The 22,473-nt window shown below is 34.8% G+C and overlaps 1 pseudogene; it reads left to right on the plus strand.

Moving 5' to 3' along the window:
• The first annotated feature begins 8,720 nt into the window (after window positions 1-8,720).
• LOC105763743 (protein VASCULAR ASSOCIATED DEATH 1, chloroplastic-like) lies at window positions 8,721-16,344 on the plus strand (annotated as a pseudogene).
• Window positions 16,345-22,473: the final 6,129 nt, after the last annotated feature.

The following is a 22,473-nucleotide window of genomic DNA, read 5'->3' on the forward strand; positions in this document are numbered from 1 at the left end:
AAAAAGAATAGTATTGTTTTTCTATAACTTCAGTGGATTCTAATTTGTATGTATTTTCGGTTACGGATAAATTTGAGATACTCCAAATATATTGATTTAAGAGAATGTAATTAAAAAAAGTTAAATTGTGCTATTAGTATTTGTATTATGTATCAGCCATAGATTTAGAGTGGACCTGCATGGTTATTAGTGATGGTGAGAGACAAAAGAGTAAGGCAATACATTTCACCGTATCGCCCATCTAAATTTAATTATTTTTAATTTTATAATTTTCAAATTTTAAATTTCAATAATAACTCAAACAACAAGTATTAAATTTATTAACTTATCGTTTTGTCGAAACTAGAATTTCAAAGGTTGAAAAATAAAAGACTAAAATTACTAAATTAAAATACAAGAATAAATAAGTAACTTAGGCATGGTATAAGACCTAATAACATATTTTAACATAAAAGCTACGCATAGAAAAACTTAAAAATAAGTCAAATTGATATTTTCTTTAAATATATGACGGATATTATTAAACTACAGTGATGAGGTGTTGACTATCAATATCACAATGACACGTGAAAATCTCATATTTTAACATAATTTTCGAATTTCGATAAAATTTTTAAATTTAAATATTTATGTATATATTAAACCAGATTAAGCCCGCTCTCTGTTAATGAAATTTGCTTGGACCCAACAACCCACCGACCGAACCATCAAATGATTACTGGTTAATAAGCCCAACTAAAACTTTTAGTACTAGCCTGGCACAAATTTAAAATAGAGGTTAAATTCTAATTTTGGTGTTCCTAGTATACTATAATTTGAAAAGAAAAACAATTATCTTTAATTAACATAAATTTTTTGGGTGAATTAAAATAACGAGGCAAAACCCAAACAACCAATGTAACTAGCGCAACTTGAATTCTGGCCACATCTGGAACGATAAATACCCTTAATCATCAAGCCATCACATAGGGTTCAATTAACATAATTTTATCTTCTTATTTTTAGTAGGTAATTCGAATTATTAATGCTTTAGCAACTAACGGTTTTTACAATTTAGATTAATTACTAACCTTATAAAATTATAAACACTAAATGATAACAAATTAAAGTATGGGAACTAAATTCAAAAAATTAATATAATATAAGAACCAAAATCAGAATTTGGGGCATTTTACCAAAAAAAGCTCATTTTTTTCATTAATTACCGAAATGGGCCAACTACTTAATTATTTACCGGATTGGTTCATTTTCTCGAATAAGATACACGTCGTTAGCGATGTCTTGACTTCAGCAGAAATCGCGTCCTAGAGAAGCGATTTCACGAAGTCAAGACATCGCTACCGACGTATAAATATGTCGCCCGTAGCGTGAACAAAGGCCCCCACAACGGTAAAAAAAACAATAAATACCCCCACCCCTTTTTATTTTTTCACAAACAAATCCTCTCTCATATTTCCTCTCAATTTCCTTCCAAAATTCTCATAAATCCATATTCAATTTCAATTTCCTCTCAATTTCATTCCAAAAATCTCTCAAAGCCATATTTAATTTCAATTTGCTCTCAATTTCCTTTTTTAAAATAGTTTTAAAATTTTTTTATGTTTTTATAAATCGTAAAAATTTCTACGATTTCATCAATAGCCGGATCATTGACTCGTCTTGATAGGCATCACATATCGGTGAAACAAATGGAAATGGTAAGTGTTAAATTTAATTTTTAATTATTATTTAAGAATTTTTTATTTATGTTTTTTTAGATAATTATTAATTTATTATTTGTTATAAAAGTCTGTAGATCGGGTATTGGAATGCAATATGCATGGTCCTCCATCACCATTGGTAGAGAACTACCTGCGGGAAGCGGGTTTTTGGCACGTGGCGACGGTAGGCCGGGGATGCAAGTTGTACCCGAAACTAATCAGTGCGTTGGTCGAGAGGTGGAGACCCGAGATGCACACATTCCATCTTCCATGTGGAGAGTGCATTATCACTCTAGAATATGTGAGTCTGCAATTGGGATTGCCGGTCGACGGGAAGCCAGTCACCAGGACTGCTCAATCTAGCAATTGGGAGGCGGTGTGCTACGAGCTTTTGGGCGTTATTCTGGATAAAATGGATGGAGGTAAGATTGAGATGGGCTGGTTACGTGACACATTCCCTGATTCGGATGAAGATTCAACCGAAATTGAAAGAATCCGATATGCTCGGGCATACATTCTTCAAATAATTGGAGGTTATCTGATGCTCGACACGTCACGGAGCCGCGTACATCTAAGATGGCTCCTGGAAATCGTAGATTTTAGAGAAGCCGGTGAATTTAGTTGGGGGTCTCCCGTCTTGGCAACGTTGTATCGGAAGATGTGCGGGGCGGCGCGACCAAGGAGAGCGAAAATTGGAGGTTGCCTGTCACTACTGCAGTCATGGGCACAGTTTCGCTTTCCATTTCTACGTCCTCGAGTGGACCACCCATATACTTTCCCACTCATGGCGAAGTAAATTTTATATTAGATTTTACAATTATTATGTATATTTTTAAAAATAAAAGTATGCTAAAAATTTATTTAATTAGGTGGAACCATCCGGCAAGTCATGCTCAATTTCCTACTGAACTTGAAGATATACGGCTTCTATTGGACCAACGGTCGGAAGCACAAGTAAGTATTATTGCAAATAGATATTTTGTATTTAGTATTTAGTATTTAGTATTATATATATAACTAATATTTCTATCATGTTCATATAGTTTCAATGAACACCATATGAGGATCCGGCAATTCGGGCAGTAATTCCGGAAGAGTTCTTACAAAATCCGAACGCTTGCCAGGTCAAAGTCGTGCTGATCAACTTCGCAACCGTGGAGCCGCACCAGACAGACAGAGTGCTACGACAGTTTGGATGTAGACAACCGATTCCCGTGGACCTTGAAGAGTTTGACGATCACCACAAAATCGACCTTCGGCTATTAGGTACGGAATGGCCTTTGTACTGGTCCGGGTACATAGAAATGTGGGAAAATCGGTATGAATATTAACCTACTCGGGAACCAATCATCGTTCTGGAGTTAGCGTGCGTTCCAGAATACATGCCATAGTTTAGGATCCATGGCAAGCCGTATTTACTAACGCCAGAGGAGAGGCAGCGGCAAATACGTGTCGGAAGGGAAAGACGTGGGCCTTTAAATCCAAGACAACAAAGACGAACAATGTAGCCCCTCAACGAGGCCCAGACATTCACCCGGCTCATCATCAGCGGCCATGCAATCACCGGGCCCAACGAGAGCACCGAGACATTCACCCAACATGGCAATTCAACCGATGATACCTACTCAACCGCCTTTTTAGACGATGCCAGGTGCGTTTCCTATCCCTTATATGTATCCTAACCCTTATATGTATCCTTTTCCGAGTCCTATGGCAGGTTGGAGCCAAATGCCCGGTTCAGCTCCATTTCCTGTTACGCCAAGTGGGCCGCCGATGTATAGGCCAGCGGGGCACGAGGGATCGCAAGAGGGGCCGTCGGAGAGCTCTCCTTTTTACCAATCTCCAGCAACGTATGGGTTTCAAACACCATCGTCCTTCGTGATGCAAACACCTCCACATACACTATTCTTCGAATGTGGATCATCGTCCCAAGTCCGACAACCGGATGTTTGATCGAAGAACTGAATCCTCACGGAGAACAACAACCGCCACGGAAGCTAGAGAAAGGAGGAATCCAATACAGAATCATTTACGGCCGCCATGTGGCAATCGAATCCCCGCATAGACATTGATTGCCGTATTTAAAATTATTTGTACAAATATTTTGAATATTTTGAAGTTTGTTTGATGTAATAAAATATAAGCTTTATTGATGTAAAAAAATTTAAATTTTTTGAGTTATTTTGATATTATTTGATGTAATAAAATAGAAGTTTTATTGATGTAATAAAATTGAAATTTTTTGAGTTATTTTGATATTATTTGATGTAATAAAATAGAAGTTTTATTGATGTAATAAAATTTAAAATTTTTGAGTTATTTTGATATTATTTGATGTAATAAAATAGAAGTTTATATGATGTAATAAAATAGAAGTTTTATTGATGTAATAAAAATTTAAATTTTTTGAGTTATTTTAATATTATCGATGTAATAAAATAGAAGTTTATTTGATGTAATAAAATAGAAGTTTATATAATGTAATAAAATAGAAGTTTATTTGATGTGATAAAATTGAAAACTTTAACCTAATTAAGTTGAAAACCCTAACCTAATTAAGTTGAAAACCCTAACCTAATTAAATTAAAAACCCTAACCTAATTAAGTTGAAAACCCTAACCTAATTAAATTGAAAAACCTAACCTATTTAAGTTGAAAACCCTAACATAATTAAGTTGAAAACCCTAACCTAATTAAGTTGAAAATCCTAACCTAATTAAGTTGAAAACCCTAACCTAAGTAAGTTGAAAACCCCAACCTAATTAAGTTGAAAACCCCAACCTAATTAAGTTGAAAACCCTAACCTAATTAAGTTGAAAACCCTAACTTAATTAAATTAAAAACCCTAACCTATTTAAGTTGAAAACCCTAACCTATTTAAGTTGAAAACCCTAACCTAATTAAGTTAAAAACCCTAACCTAATTAAGTTGAAAACCCTAACCTATTTAAGTTGAAAACCCTAACCTAATTAAGTTGAAAACCCTAACCTAATTAAGTTGAAAACCCTAACCTAATTAAGTTGAAAACCCTAACCCTAAACTTAAAAACCCTAATAGTTTGTCATTCACGTAATGTTAGATTTGGAAAAATGTTTTCACTGGTACTAAAAATTAATAATTTTATATAATTTGACAATTAATACAATTTTTCGGATAATAATTTGTCATTCACATAATGTTAGATTTGGAAAAAAAATTTCACTCGTACTATCCTCTAACCTAATTTTTTATAATTTGAAATATTTACCAACCATTAATACAATTTATCAATTAATAATTTCACAAACTTAATTTTTTTACAATTACATTCAACTATTGCGATTAGGGCATGATCGACTTGTATGGCTTGGATTCCTACACCATTCGCACAACTTCGTTTGACTGGCTTTTTCTCGGATATCCATATTGTTACGTATTCTAGTCGAGCAAGGTCGACCCTTTGGTTTGCGACGTAATTCTCTATCCGGTAACAGCTTAAAAGGAGCAAGAGATACGGGCGGCCACCTACGTTCATCTAGGACCGGTGGGAAAACATGTCTCCAGGCATTGTACATGTTTTCTAATTTGTTCACTTCGTCCACATAACTCATCGGATCCAGACGGAGATTCTGACAAGCTGCAATAACATGAGCGCATGGATAACGAAGTGCATCAAACATCCCACAGTCACAAGTCCTATTTTGCAAGTGTACACAATATTACCCGCCTACAACACCTTGGTGCGGTCTGTCAAACTCTGTCATGCGAAACCATAAATTGTCTCGATCGTGACACTGTGTACATGGTGTTTACCATCGCCTTGGCCTTGTTAATTTCTCGAACTACCTTACTGCACCATACATGGCCTCCCTGCATCTGGCCTGCATAACTTGCTGCTCGCTTTAGAAATAGCGTCGCCAAAAGAAAATATGTCTCTCGCAGAACCGATGTTATTGGTAGATGACGCGTTCCTTTGAAAATAGAATTTATGCATTCAGCCAGGTTCGATGTCATATGGCCATATCGTAGGCCGTTGTCGTATGCTTGTGCCCACTATTCGAAACATATGTTGCAAAGGTAGTCTGCCCCTTCTGCGTTATTTGAACGTAAAATGGCCAACATCTCGTGAAAACGATTTTTATTTATTTCATACCCTGCCAATATAAGATCATAGCAAATAACTTACACCACTTCTACCAATAAAACTAATTCAGATTGACAAACATAATAACACATATATAGACTAAATACCCATGTTGGTCACTTGTCGTCGTTCGCTCTTAGATGGATATTGCGTGTAGTAGTTCGAAACAATGTGTCTTAGGCAATATCTATGGTGTGTGCGCTGCCATAAGCTTCCCTGTCGATGAAATGCAGCTAGTATACCGGTGCCCCGATCTGAAATAACACAGATATCAGGTTGGGGGCACACATGCCTCCTTAACTAGAGAGAAAGAAATTTCAGTCATCAGACGACTCCCCCGGTGTTATTGCAAATGCAATTGGAAGAATTCTCCCACTTCCATCTTGTGCCACTGCAAGCAATAGCCGATGAGTATACCTACCGAACATAAAGGTACCGTCAATTTGTACCAACGGTTTGCAGTACGAAAATGCGTCTCGGCATTGCTTAAAGGTCCAAAAAAGGTATTTCAACACTTTACATCCACGTAGCAATCGGCCGTTGTAGTACGTATCTTCCGTTTCAAGGTCTGTGATGGCACTTGGGACGTATCTCTCTAGCACGTGACATCACTGCCATATTTCATTATACGAGGCGTCCCACCCACTATGCATATTCTCCAACGCCTTTTGCTTAGCTATCCAAGCCTTGCGGTAAGAGGGAGTGTACCCTATTTGGCTACGGATACTGGCAATTAACACCAGCATTGAAGTCCTGGGATCTGTTCTTACCGTGGGTAGTATCAAGCTAGCTAACATAGCTGAATCCATCTTGGGATGATCTTGTGAAACACCTATTAACAGAGTACATTAAATAATGCAACATTACATAATAAAAGTATTATTCATATACCGTCAATATTGTACCAGCAGCACATGTATGTGGACCTTTGTACTTTTTTTATCTCCCACAACCCTGTCATTTTCTTTAACGAGGCGTAGATTTTCCATGAACATGTGCCGTCTTGCACCGCACACTTCGCCTCAAACTTATCAGATTTGGATTTAACGACATGGTAGTTAACGCCGTTTTTGATGCTATGTTGTTTCAAAGCACCAATAAAACTATCCTTGTTGGTAAACTGATTACCAACTTCAAATTCAGCAGAATCTACCCCCAAAATTGTACGATCACGCAACCGGTGTGGTAGATCTGGAAACTCTAACGCATCATCTGCAGAGAGATCGACATTATGCATGTGGGCGGAGGTATGCTCTGAATCGTAGATTTTCTTCTTCGTTTGAACTCCTTTCAGCATCTTTAGGTTCTGTTGGAATAGGCTCCAGTTCAGAAAATAAGCCAACTTCTGCACCATCTGGCCCAGACTCTCGACGTGGATCCACATCGGACTCATTTTCTAACCCACAATCATTTGCAGCGTACGAGGTCCCCTCACCGGTTGACGTCGTAGGGAGTATGTCATCCCTTCTTCGGGGCATTTGATAACGTCCCCAATTGGGTGTAGATTGCCACCCACTAGAACTTGATGCCGTTCCCCAGTACGTATTTCCAACATCAGACGTCGAGCTACCAACATACATGTCCCATCCACCGACAGAGTGTCTTGCGGAGGATGTGCATTCGACACCACTATCGAACATGGACTGTTCCATATTTTGTAACCCGCTAACCGAGTGTCGGCCAGGGGTCGTGTATACATCTCGAACACTGGTCGTAAGTACATCAGCTGGCGATGTAAATTGTACATATAACTCAATATAAGCTGCTCTACTAGCAAGATGAGTCTGCACCATTGCCTCCAAGCTACGAGCACCTTTTATGTCGAACGAGTCATATGTCACCGGATCAACAGAAGAACAAAATTGATACGTGATAGACAGAACTTTCATTGGCGTCGTTCCGAAAATTTTACGCCTAATTCTTTTACGAAGTTCTGTCAAATCTATGTTCTGGTTAAAAACCAGTCGCACCGTATTCTCCGACAAAAAAACAACACCATTCTCGGTGTGGCAAACCTCACCATCGTAGTAAATAACAGCACTAATACGTTCACTCATATTTGAAACTCTAACCTTCTTAGCCTCTCTAAATTGTTTCTGCTTTGACTTATGCATTCTGAGAACATTTTCTGCCTAATTTATAACCTCAGCCCAAACAGGCCACTGTAGCAAAAGCGCGTCCCCAAGGGAGCGCTCAAATAGCATCCTGCTAGAAGCGAATTTTATACTATTTGCTCAGAAACGTCAAAAAAAATATATTTCATCTATGACCTACTATAGCAAGAGCGCGTCCACGAGGGCGCGATTTCAAAATTTCTTCTCAAATAGCATCCTGCTAGAAGCGATTTTATACTATTTGCTCAGAAATGTCAAAAAAATTATTTCTTCCCGGACCTAAAAACCCTAAAAAGCCTAAACCCTAAGCCCTAAAAGCCGAAAAAACCTAACGTGAAAAAAAACGTCAAAATCGCGTCCCCCGGAACGCGCTACGTGTCGGCCGACATCATCGCCACGTCGGTCACGATGTCTTGATCAAATAGAAATCGCTTCTCTAGGACGTGATTTCGCCGAAGTCAAGACATCGCTACCGACGTGGCGCGCGATGTCTCGACGCTGCATTCTCGACATCGCGCTAACGTGGTAGCGATTTCGGGAAAAGTGGACCAATCTGGTAAATAATTAAATAGTTAGCCCATTTCGGTAATTAATGAAAATGCTTTTTTTAGTAAAATGCCCCAGAATTTGACCTAAAATTAAAATAAAATATTAAAAGTTGACGGATTTCTTTGAACCCGACACGTGGTAGAGTTCACGTCTTATGCTCACGCCACGTGTATAAAATAGTCAACGTCTCTCATTGACCGTGAGACTTGGCGCGGACTGCTAAACTGCACCGTTCGTTCACTTCCAGTCCCTGTGCTGTCAAGACGGATGATGAGAATCTCTCAACGAACTCCTCTCGCTTTACGCTTCCATTGTTTTGGACAAAAAATTAAGCACGTAAACTCAGATCTCCGCCATCTCTATTGGCTTATATCCATTCCCCAATGCTATGGCAGTGGCCTCTGCCGCCGCAGACGATCGATCCGCAGAGGCGGCCGCCGCCTCCGCCGCCCATGGATCCTTCTCTTTCTAAATGTGCTTCCGATGTCGTTTCTGAATCTTTAGTTTTGCGGAACGTTTCGTCTCCTAACGGCGCGACCGGTTGCAACGATCCTTCCATTTCATGGCAAACACTAGTCACAGAGATGTTGAAATTCAGGTTCCTTATCTTTTTATCACTCTCGTAAGAACTTAAGTCATTTCTCTGTTCCGTTTATAAAAGGGAAATAGGCGAGAAAGTAGATTAGAATTTTTTTTTACGTTAGTTTTCTCAATTATTGATGATTATGCGTGAGCTCGAAACAAATTTCCATTATTTAGGCGTATTTACTTTCATTAATCTTTATATTATTGAAAATCTGTTGAAGATTTCTGTTGAAGATTTCTTCTTCTCGTGGTTAAATTCGTAATTTAAACTCTGGAAGTTTAAATGCATTCGGTGTTCTAAGTGGCTAAGGACCATCTTGATGAAGACTATAGATAGAAGTGCCAACCTTTTTGGTAAAAGTGCCGTAATAGTACTATGAAGTTAAATGATATGGGCATTTTAGAATCATCATTTAGTTCGTTAAAAGCGGTGCCAAATTTCTTAGGCTGAATGCTTGTGAGAGACCAATAAGGGAGTGAACTCATGGTTACTAGCGAACAAGTAGCTGTTTGGCAACAAGCTCGATTGAAGATAAATGTCGAATTTTGTCTGGTTGGTGTTCTGGAAAAGAGAAATATGATTTTTAAATATTTTTATCTAATAATATTTTGAAAAGAGGTGGTTTATTAGAGGTTTTAATCAATGAATAAAGGGTAATGTACTTAAACTTGGAATTATTACATAAGTTAGGCATGGAGACTTACTATGCTAATAAGCCTTTCCAAAAAGGAGGAACCAAATGCATTTAAAAAGAATAGTTAAATCCTCGATAATTTTTAGCGTAATGGCTAAATCTTATACTTCTGAATTTCAGTCTCCAACAACTTTGAAGAGTGAAGAATACCGCCAACTGTTTAGGCTTCCTCCTGAAGAGGTGAGTGTCTTTAGGCTGTTGTGATCTCTTGCTGTTAGCAATTCTCTGCTTGTCTCTCTCTTTTTGGGCATTCTTTGGTTTGTAAACATGAAAATCTTTTCTGTGATGAATGAGAAAGAGGTACTTTAAGTTTGTAGTTAAGAAGTTTTGGACACCTAAACATTCATGTAGTACATGCACCAACCAAAGAATATGTTATTTTGTTTTCGGTCAATGTTTTGAAAATGCTTGTTCATTCTTTCTCTCCTACTTTATATTCTAAACAATAATTCTAGTCATCTTTAAACATTTTAAAACAATCTCTGAATTTCAAAAGAAGTGAGTGTTTCTAGTCTGTAGTCTACTCATTATCCCCAGGGGTCAACAATCCTTTGATTTTCTCCTTTTTGTTTGACAGTCTTTGCCCTTAAATGAACTTGTCCTTTCTCCTAATTAACATGATAGAGATAATGAAACATTGCATTAAGGAAGATGCCAGAAATCAAATCTTTTTATTTTTACTTTTGGTCATATATTTTTAACTCGTAGTTTGAAATTTCTCACTACTTTGCATTTTAGACATCTAATGATATTGTAGGAACATTTTCTTTTGACCTCCAATGCAGTTCCTTGTTCAAGATTTCAACTGTGCATTCCAAGACAGTATTCTTTTTCAGGTACTCTACATCTTTATTTGTCCTTAACTAGTCTTGGAGTTGCATGCTATACTTAGATGATTTCTTTACTCTGCTGCATCCAGTAACTTTTTGCTAGGCAGATCACCTCACCTTACTTTTGTCAATCTGTGGAGTTTCTGGAGACGATAATGTTGTATTCATTCAATATTTTATGGCTCTAAGTCTAATTATGTCCATTCTCTAATTATCAGGTTTTATGGTTTTTGCAGGGCCACATGTACTTATTTGCTCATTTTATTTGCTTTTATTCCAATATATTTGGATTTGAAACAAAGGTAAACCTTGAACATTGATTTTACTCTTAATTTGTTTCCCTGTGTCCTTTTCTTGGCAGTTCTTTTAAGTTTTAGCTGAAAATGAAACAACTTTGGAAATTTTTATGGGTTTATTCTGCAGAAGATAATCGCTTTCAATGAAATTAAAAGTGTTACAAAAGCAAAGACTGCTGGAATCTTTTCTAATGCAATAGAAATCTTTGCTGGAGGGAGGAAGGTAGTAGGGCTTGGCATTTATTGTCTGTTCTATGTGAATATGCATGCATTAGTTCTTCTATCTCACTTTGCTTGTTGACTTCACTTGGCAGTACTTCTTTACGTCATTCATTTCTCGTGATGAAGCTTTCAAACTCATTAATGATGGATGGGTGCAGTATGGTAATGGAGGCAATGAAATTACAGAACAGCAGGTATCTAATATTCAAGGCTTATACATTGAAAAAGAAATATTCAAAGCTTAGTATCATTGAAAGAGGATGTACATTTTAACTTAGATAATTGATTGCAGTCAATGTTGATTAGATCTTTCGATACCCCTTCTTGTGCATACCATTCATGCATATCTTGAGTGCAAACTAATGTATTTTCACCACGTGTTTTATTTTGAGCATTTTCTTTTGTATAACATACTGTTTTTGCAATTTTGTATTACTTTATCCGTTTGTAAGAATTTTTAGGAGATTTTCCATTTCATTTGATAAATTTAAGACATTTAAAGGTTTTGCGGTGTGCTTGGTATCTCATATTATGCTTGGTGCATCACGCTTGATCTAATTACTGCAATTGAATAAAGTTGGAAGTTAAACATTTGCACATTACAGTCCTTTTTCTATTATTTTTTCCCAGTTGAAATTCATCAAAACATTGAGCTTCATAGCTAAATTAGAGCAAATCACATATCTCTCCATTGGTTGTTTTCTTGTACCGATATTTTTTTTTTGTTGTGTCTGTGCAGGAACTGATGTTGGAGTCCTGCAGCAAAGAGAATGGATTTGTTGCAATTGAAAAGGTCAATAGCTTCAAAACCCTCATAAATGACATGGAATCTAGAGACGGGTATCATCTATGAACAGAATGGTTTTTAGAATTTTATTGTGAATTCATCAGACTTTTTTTTTTCTTTGATGTGAAATTGTGACTCATTTCATTTAACTGCATTTTTATACAGGGGTGAGGATGTTTCCACCACTAATAATTTTAAGGTTCCATCCACTTCTGAAAAAGATACAGAAGTAGGTCCTGAATCAATTATAAATACCAATTCTTCAACACCAACAGATAGTTGTTTCCTGGTGCCTGAGAATTGTGATGCACCGAAGGGTTAGTTTATCCCGCTTGAATCATGACTCTCTTATGTTCTACATATTATCTCATTTTGAGCTCAACATTTCTAGTTGTAGTTGTTTAATGTATTTGTTGTCTACACTTTGCTGCATTGTTGCTTCCTTGATCATGCGTAAAATAGGCAGAAAATACGGTGAAAACAAAGAATCTGAAGGGTAAAGGAGAATAGTAAAGGATTTCTAGCCTTGGTCGTAGAGAAATTCAAGTTTGGGGGAAACTAAACTGTCATTCTTATTCAGATAGACATGACGTCATATATTCTCTATCGTCTTCCTCTATATTGGTGGTGATGTATTGCATCCTGTTTTAATCTCATAGTTATGCATGACACTACGCCTTCATTTTCCTCAAAGTCGTGATAATCTGAATGGGTTGTTTCTTGAATGCAGTTCCTGATTATTTTATCAAGGTTGCAGAAACAAAGTTCCCGGTAGTAAATTGTGAACTCATTTCCTATAAGTTCTTCCATATGGTAGAACATTGATAAAATTGATATTTTCTTGATTTGTTCTTATGTCAGTCATGTTTCTTGGGCTGCAGATTAAGGTAGAGGAGTTTTTCAATTTGTATTTTTCAGATAATGCAATTAATTTCATCAAATCTTTCCATACAAGACGTGGAGATAAAGGTAATCTCTTTGAACTTTTGAGGAATTATATATTTCTATTATGCATTTTTAGTTTACGCCATGGTTTAATATTTTGATTATATTCATATCATACAAGTGCGCATTTTTTTTACGTATGCCTTTATGTTTAGTAAATGGGTATGTTTTACAGAATTCAAGTGCTCTTCATGGTTCCTTCATGACAAATTTGGACTTGTCCGTGATATGTCATATCAACATCCAATAAAAGTATACCTTGGTATGATTTTATTATTATTTGTAAACATTTTGGCCCAGCATTATTATCCTTGATATTAGTATTATTTCATATAATTGTTACAATTATTTTATGGATTTCTAATGCAAGGACAAGGATAATCATAATGGCACAAAAGTTTTATCTTTTTTCCTTTGCAGATGTAGTATTGGTTTATTTGTCAAGTCAGTTTAATGCACTTGGGGTTTCATTTAGCATTAACCAATTTTTGTTTTTACAAGGTGCAAAATTTTGTAGCTGCAAGGAGTCTCAGAAATTTCAAATTTACAGAAACAGGTTGTTTTGTAATTCCTTACGGTGCTTTACTGCTTCATATGCTATTCTACGGTTAAAGACACTGTTGATTTATTAATACTTCTCATTTTGAATGGATGCATCATTGAATAGAACCTATTTTCTCTTGCATTTTAATCACTCGTATTATTAATATGTCAAAGTACTATGTTTTTTTGTTATTCAAAACTTGAGTTCTGCTGTGCATGATATTTTTTTAACATGAGTAGGTCTTAGTATGGTGTAAAACTATAGCCATTGATGGGATTACTGTTATATTGAAGTTCTAGTAGTTGATGCCTTGAACTATTACATATTGGTGGTTCTGATTCATATGACAAAACTCAATTTATCAGTGTACTTTCTACTCTTAACATTTCATCAAGTAGTTCATTTTTTTATGCATTTCACAATCCTTGAACTGGGAATAGATATTAAATTAGAATTCTTGGATTGGGTCACCCTGCCTTCTTTTTTTGTGATCTCCTTTAGATCTTTCATATTCTTTTTTTTTTCCTTATTTCTTGTATTTATCCCAAGGATATCATTTTCACTTTTGACAGTCACTGGGTTTTGGAGACATCACAAGAGGTCAATGATGTACCATATGGAGATTATTTTCATGTAGAGGTATATGCTAGACCTGAGCCTGTTGACATGCTTTTATGTGTAGAAGTGTTGTCCCTTCCCCAGTTTGTTGTTTTTTAGGCCAAAATTTATCCTGCTATTGTTGAGAAGATTATGGACCAGAATTTTTTAGATATAGTCACGAAAACTGTTGTCCAGCCCTTCAAATTGAGAACCAAAGATAAAACCATATTGTAATGTCTTCATCTACTGGAAATTTTCTTTCTTGTATTACTGGACATTGCTGTGCATTCTATCAGGGGTTTTGGGATGTAGAAAGAGACAGTGATGGCCCAGTAGAAGGCTGCATTTCGAGGGTTTATGTGAATGTGGCTTTCAACAAGAAAACTGTTTGGAAAGGTTTGTCTGCTGAATGCTAATGGATCTCTTGTTTATAGTGTGTTTTATACTCTCTTCTTGTTGGTGCTAAGCTTATCTTGGTGTGGCTCCTGTTAAAAATTATTATATATTCATGTCAATTTTTTCTTAAGTTTCTTTTTAATTAATTTGCCAAAGTGCCAAAAGGGTATTTCCTTCAAGAATGAAATAGATTTTTTATTGTTGATAGAGGAAGAAATTATATGACATGAAATTTAGAATTTTTGTTAGTGTAGACCTTAAGGACAAGATCCTTTTTTGTGTTACATCCAAATTGTTTTGAACTTGTAAATTTGGTTGTTCTTTAAATTTTCCGATGAGCTTCAAAGTGTTTGTGGTGTTCTTTCTCTTGAATATCTCCCTAAGTTTACCTGTTGCTGTTATGTTAATGATTATATTTCTTGTACCTCTTCCTTCATCTGATGCCAAGCCCCATGGTACAGGGAAAATAGTGAAGTCTACTCTGGAAGAATGTCAAGAAGCTTATGCAACTTGGCTGGACATGGCATTGTCTTTCTCCTCTATTTTTATGATCATATTGTAAAGTTTATTTGAATATTGATCTTACAAATTTCATGATTGATCGTTTCAGGCACGTGAATTGTTGAAGCAGAATATTGATAAACAAGGAGGTTCTACCATCTGAAGACTTTCCTCTAATAATGATTCTCTGGGCAGTGATGCAGATACTGGAATCACTAATCTAAGCTCCTTTGTTGCAAGCAGGGGTAGATCCTTCTGGAAGCTCAACTGAAAACGGTGGACACCAAATTGAAAACAAAGTGGCTACTATCGAGGAACCTTTAGAAAGATCACAGAACTTGAGTGATACAGTAAGGACATTGCAGATGTCTACTTTTATGGATGTTAACCAACGAATTGCCGATCTTTTGCAAGGAACTTTGAGTAATGCTTCATCGATTGCATCTTTTTTAAGCAAGTTTTTAAGGAAGTCCTTCTCGTACTCGAAAAGACAAGGCCATATTTCACTACTCTTAGCTGTTGCTTTTGCTGTGATCTTCCTCATGCAGGTTTGCAATTTCCTGTTTATCTTATTTACCTCTACTCTTTTTTAATTGGTAAACCATACGGTTGGTCATCCAACTTTCATAAAATTTCTTATTGGGCATTGAAAATAAAAAGTTTGCAATATGGGCACTGTTATATATTTTTTTATCATTTTAGTCGTCCACAATTAATTTGTCATTACCTACACTCGATCTAGTCACCCAAGTTTAGTAAGGCTTCATTTTGGTGACTCATTTTATTTTTTTACAATGATAAAAGTAATGGCAATGCCCATATTCAAACTTCTTTATTTCGGTGCTTAAAATGAAAATTTCTGAAAGTTGGGTGACCAACTGTGTAGTTTACTCTTTTAAATCATTGGTTTTACTCAAAATGTAATCACCTTCTACAGTTTAATAACAAGTCACGCCAGATTGGACTTGCTGGAGCTTTCCTCTCAAGCTAAATAATCAAAACCTACAATTTAGTATATATTTATCGTATTGTTGAATATCCTTACAGCTTGCTTTCCTCTTCTTGGTTGGTCTTTAACTGCAGGCAAGCATTGTTGTGCTATTAAAAAAACCGCAACAGGTTCTTGTGCGTTATCCGGTAACCTATATGGGTAGCGCGGGTGGCGGAGCTGGCGAGAGGCAAGCTGAAGCTGTGGCATGGTTGGAGAAGCGGATGCATGAGCTTAAAGAACAGATGGCCATGGTTGAATCTCTGTTAGAGAGGATGCGGGATGAGCATGCTGCTCTGAAAGCACAATTAGAACAACTGGGGTAACCAAAAAGAACATCTTAAATTTATTACTTTTCCACAGTAAAAACATCTTCATTGTAAATCAGGAATTCATACTTTCTTTTCTGACCGGAAGATATGAAAAATTTAGTTTTAATATTTATATATTTTATCAATTCGGTTCTCAATTTTTAAAAGGAGTCAAATTTTACTATTAATTTTTCAAAAGAGTTGAACTACTACTTTTTAAATAAAAATACTTACTAAAGTGCTAAATTTTTAAACATTGCAACCTGCATGATAATTTACATGTATTACGTTTTTAATATTTATGAATTTTATAAAATTTAAATTATTTATTGATGTGGCCCATGAGACAAATAGTGTTATGTTAACCAAGTAAACATGAATTGTAACATGTTGCCATGCAAACATTGTTAAAAAAGGTTTTTTGTTTAAAAACAGTATTTGAAATGTTAAATGACGAATTTAGCTAAAAAAAGGTTAAATTGATGAAAGATGTAAGAAGGTTAAATTTATCATTATACTTACGTACATATAAAAAATAAGGGTATAATTAAGTTGAGTCGAGTTTGAAAGCTCGATACTTTGTCCAAGTTCGATCCAACATTAATCTTTTAAATTTTGGGATCAATTTCAAATATAATTGAGCTATTTGAGTGTAAATTTGATGAAGCTTATTTGTCAATTTTTGTACTCAAAATCAAATTCGAATGAACACTAGTTTTTTCAGTCAAAGAGAGCAGTAGATCTTTTAAATCAAGTGTGTGATTGAAATCATAGTATTATACATACTTGTCGTATATACTCGTTCATTCTTTTTTTGTTATATACATGAATTGACATTTTTGTCAGTTATTACATAAAGTATCGCATTTCATTGTTGTTTTCTTAATGCAATAGTTGAGATTTGAGCATTCATGATTTGATTCAAGGATTGTGACTATAGTTCGTGCATGGTTTGTGTGCATAGTTGAGGGTTGAATCTGATTGGTGGGGAGGTGCCTATTATCCACCGACTGTGAGAGCTCTAACACACAGTCAGTCCTATAAAAACACGGCTGTTCTTCCAGACCCTCGTCCTTTTGATAATGATTGTTGGAGAAGAATGAATGACTTTAAGGAAAAGCAATTCCCCACATTTCTCTTTTTATGCATGCTAAAATTCATCACAGATAAAGATAGACCTGTCCATGGGCCGGGCGGCCCGGCCCGGCCCGACGGCCCGCCCGAAATATGGGAGGGTTCGGGTAAAAATATAGGCCCAAAATATGGGCTTGGGCAAAAAAATGAGGCCCGTTTTAAAAATGGGTCGGGCTCGGGCTCAACTTTTTTAGCCCGAGCCCGGCCCGGCCTGGCCCGAATATAATAAATATATATTTTTTATTTTTATTTTTTAATTTTAAAATACTTTAAAAGTATTATTTTTTATTTTTTATTTTTAAAATATTTTGTGTTTATTAAAAATCAGGCCGGGCCGGGCTCGGGCTTATTACTTTTTTCCCGGGCCGGGCCTGGGCAAAATTTTAGGCCCATATTTCGGGCCGGGCCGGGTCTAAGAGGCGGGCCAAAATTTTTTCCGGGCCCAGCACGAACCCGGCCCGGCCCGGCCCATGGACAGGTCTAGATAAAGAAAACATTTTAAAGTAACAATATTTATTGAAAAAAGTAATTTTTTAAGTGAATGGTTAACTTTTAGTGGTAGTTATAATATTTAAAATAGAAAAATTAACCTAGTGAGTGGTTTTGTTAAGCAAAATAGTATCTATACTCTTATTTGAATTTTTGGTCATTTTATTACTGATTTTAAAATAGCATTAGATTATATCATTATTTATAATGTTGTGAGTGAGAAAATAATTTTAAGTAAAATTATATTTATGCAAAATAATTCATTGAATAAGGGCAAAAAGTTTGTACACAAATTTCGTTTTTTTTTTCACTCATTTTATTTTAATTAGTTTACAAAAGTATCAAGAGATAAAATAATATTATAACAACAGTGATGAGTATTTATTTATTTTTAAATGTTTTAAAGTATATAGATTAGTTTATGTTACACCATAAAAATATATGAATCTTTAAAATAATACACTAAAATGATAAATTTGTAATTGAATGAGATCAACTCTATTATTATTATTTTATAAATATATATGTAAAAGGTGGATAATAATAATATATTGTGCAATGCGGAGGTATCATATAGTAATAAAGTGGTCAATCTATATGGTGAAGAAAAATGTAGCAAAAATGAGTTTTGAAGTACAAAATGTTGTAAACCAACCCCTCTCTGATTCTACTCGTTGGAACCGTCCATTTTTGCAGGTCGTCCACGTTTTCACAAATCCTACTTGCCTGGAGCCAGAGGTCTTTAAATTGTGAAACATGCTTTACTTAAGTGAAAGTTTGGGTTATGTCTGATATGGATGGCCCATCACCCTTCCTAGTTTTCAACAATGCTACGACTATTCCTTCATGGGGGAAAAGAAAAATCTGGTGCAAATGCATGAAGAGGGGATCCATATACACTGAATATCTGTGATTGAACGATGTATGTGTTTTTCATGTAGGTTTTTTACTTAAGAGGTATTCCATAGTAGACAAATACTCATATTTTTTATTCAATTAACCTGTCTTTTCTTGTTCCCTGGTCAAGTAATGTAACATATGTGAAGTCAAAATGGAACTCATGTCATGTTACCATCTGTACACGATAAGAGACTTGTCCATGATTTTAGAATTGACCCTTTTTTGTGGTTAAGAATTTGTAATGGTATGCCAAGAATTATTTAGTCCACACACAAAATAAGCCTTTTTATTACAATTTTACAATCAAAATGTCATAAACTTTTTTTAATAAAGTCTTGTGAACATTAACTTCATTTATTATAAAACATTTTACTTTCTTTTATTAGTTTTATCTATGCAAACAAATTAATGTGAATACTAGAGTATGTAATTAAAAAAGAAGCAAATGACATGATTTTGCTTAGGAAAATAGTAAGTAGAAATGTAAACAAATATTAATTTTATTTTATTTTATTTCTTGTAACACTATATTTTAAATATTTTAATTTTAAAGTTCTAAAGATTACATTTATCAAATACACTAATTATATTCCATATTCAATTGTAATTCATATATATATAAAAATTATAACTTAAATTCAATACTTAATTGTTCATCACTTAATTCTTTTTCAGTTTATCAAATAACACCTAATTATGCATTTTCATTTTTTAAAAGTTTTTCGATTTTTCTCTCACTTTTGTGTTTGAAGTACTGTGAATATATGCTTTTAATAAATAAATTTGAATTTAAAACATGTATAACTATGTCTTCTAAAGATTATATACAATAAGATTCTGGTTTAATTACAAGGTTTGAAATTATATATAGAAAATTTAATATTTTAACTTCAAGTCTCATTTTATATAAAATTATTCAATTTAATATTTATAATATTATTTTGATAAAATAATACTTTAATATTTAATTTTATTGAAACTATTATAACAAAAACCACAGTCTATACTCTTATAGCATATATATCCAATTAAGAATATTTTTAAATTTAACATATTGATACTTACAAATCCCAACACTTACTGCATGTATGCTCTGATTTGCTACTATTAACGTGCAAAATGGACAACCATGCATTAAATATAGGATATTTAACACACGAAACACGACGTCCCTAGTTTATTTCTCCACGTATAGATTATGAAAGGCACTTCTATATCCACTTTTATTTATATGTTGTTATACCCTAAAATGGGATCCTCCTCCTCAAAAAGTCACAAGAAGAACCCTTGAATATTACTTTTCAATATCTTAAATAAATAAACCATTCACTGAAACCCTTTATCCTAACTCTTTGAGAGAGAACCTCAGATTAGATTCATCCGAACGTAAATCATGTAAATGTTACACCTAACCGCTATTTATGATACCTGTCATTCAATACCAATCCCATTTGACATAATTGACAGCTAGTCCAGTCACCACCCTAATGACTTCACCTAGGTCTGCCATCATAAGTCGATTGACCTAATCACCTTCGATCACCTATAATCAGATTACATGTTCCGAGATTTTAATCCATCATATATATATAAACCTACACCAGACCCCATGAAGGGGGACATCTCTCTCTCCCTCTATCTCTTCCTCTACTCTTACATTAATCTATCATTATACTTATCTGCAAACCCTGCTCGAAGAACACCTTTCAACTACCACTTACATCGACCCCCCACCTTGCCTGAAGCTATGTGAATTACTAGTCACTGTCGCATCACAACTCTTGTTTGATCCTCGCATCAACATATGTACATATTTTATATATTAAAGACACTTTTTTCAGAGCTAGTTGCTTCTTTAATTCATCAAATTCAAAAGTTTTAGATAACACTACAGCAAAACAGGTTTTTACAGCGTTTTTTTAGCACTATAAGCGCCGCTAAAACAGTTTGCGGCCCTTATCAAAGTGCCGCAAAAAACGCCGCTAAATTTTGCGACATTTATGTGGGAAAACGCCGCTATAAAACATGATCTTTAGTGGTGCTTTTATTACAAATGCCGCTAAAAAACATGATTTTTAGCGATTTTTTTTTACAAACGCTGCAAGAGAGTCAAGCATGTTGTGGCGTTTGTGGGAAAAGCGCTGCTAACATTAACAGATTTTACAAACTTATTTTTATTTCATATAGAACCCAAATTTTCAACATATTTTCCTGTAACTTCAAATCCAACCAAAAACTTCAAATCTAAATAATACTATCACAAAAGAAATATGTATATGATCTAAATTAATAAATGAAATAACAAAATATATTCAAAAATTATATTGTTAAGATATTCTTATAATAAGAAAACAAAAGTCTAAGATGGCGGATTCTGCGATTGGTTCTGTTGAAACATCTTCATTATATTTTGAAGCTGTAGCTAGAGTTCGTCATATTTTCTTGTTGCCTCTGTTGACCTTGCTGCTAGCTCTACTTACCTCACTACTACCTCCGCTTTAAGTTGTAGCTAAGTTCATCATATTTTCTTTAAGCCTCGCTTCTCTCGATGTTGCCTCCGCTTTAAGTTGACCAATTTTCTCAACTATGCTTGCTTGCATCTGAGCCATCTGGTCTCTTAACCTCTGAACTTCAACTTGAGCCTGATTCGCCGAAGGCATGTATTGTTGCGAGCTGGATCCAAAATATTGGGTTGGTTTAACAAAAGATCATTGAAATCGAACCCGACCATACCTTTCAGGACCCAAAATTTCAGTAATAATTCGGTTATCAATGTCTTCCAGATTAACAGAACTATCACTTAAAGCCATTGCTTCATACTCCGCCCTTTTATCCTTTAGTTTCTCCTAATAAATCAATCAATGAGTTAGAAATGAAATATATAATCAAACAAATGCAACATAACTTGGCATTATTTCAATTACAAACGACGAATTAAACCATTATAATTAAACATGATAAATATTTAAAATAATTCATAATTTTATTAAGTAAATATACCATAATTTCTGTAGCTTCAGTAGTCATAGAAGATCCATCTTTCTTTTTATGTGTAATGTAAAAAAGTTGAAGGCGTCTAACTTTTTGACTAGACGACAGTTCCTACAATATGGTAGAAAAAATATTATTTAGTAGAAAGTAATTAATATTTGACACAATTAATAAATTCAAAGTACCTCCTCATCAGCTACACAAGCAAAGCTTTTCGACCCAACTGTGTGCATGAATTTTTGTTTTTGCCTACTTGTAGTTCCAACTCGCTCACAATCCTACATTATGAAATTATTATTACGTATATAGTAAATACTATAAACTGAAATAATTATAAGAGTTTGGAAGTACGTAATACATCTCCTTTCTTTGAATTCCAAAATCTAACTGCATCTTCCCATTCGCACCTTAGCATTTTCGGCGGGACATTTCGCAATTTCTTTTCGAGGCTTATATTTTCTTAAAATATTCCTTCTTTAAAGTACTTTTATGGTCTCTCCATTTCTTTGCTAATGCTTTCTTCACATAATTATCCGAGTCCTCTAAAGCAAATGTCTCCTGCAAATAACACAAGTTTAGAAAGTAAATATAAATGAAAATTAAACCAAAGTATTATAAATTGCATTCACGTTATTACCTTAATATTATCGAGAGCTTGATTTTTGTTACTATCAGGCATATGATGCCATGACTTGTAGTTGATTGACAATAGATTGACATTTCGTGCTATAATGCCCAAGTATCCTGCTAAAAGTCAAGCTTCTGATCCAATA

Source organism: Gossypium raimondii, chromosome 12 (assembly GCF_025698545.1).
Source record: "Gossypium raimondii isolate GPD5lz chromosome 12, ASM2569854v1, whole genome shotgun sequence".
In the NCBI taxonomy this organism is placed as follows: Eukaryota; Viridiplantae; Streptophyta; class Magnoliopsida; order Malvales; family Malvaceae; genus Gossypium; species Gossypium raimondii.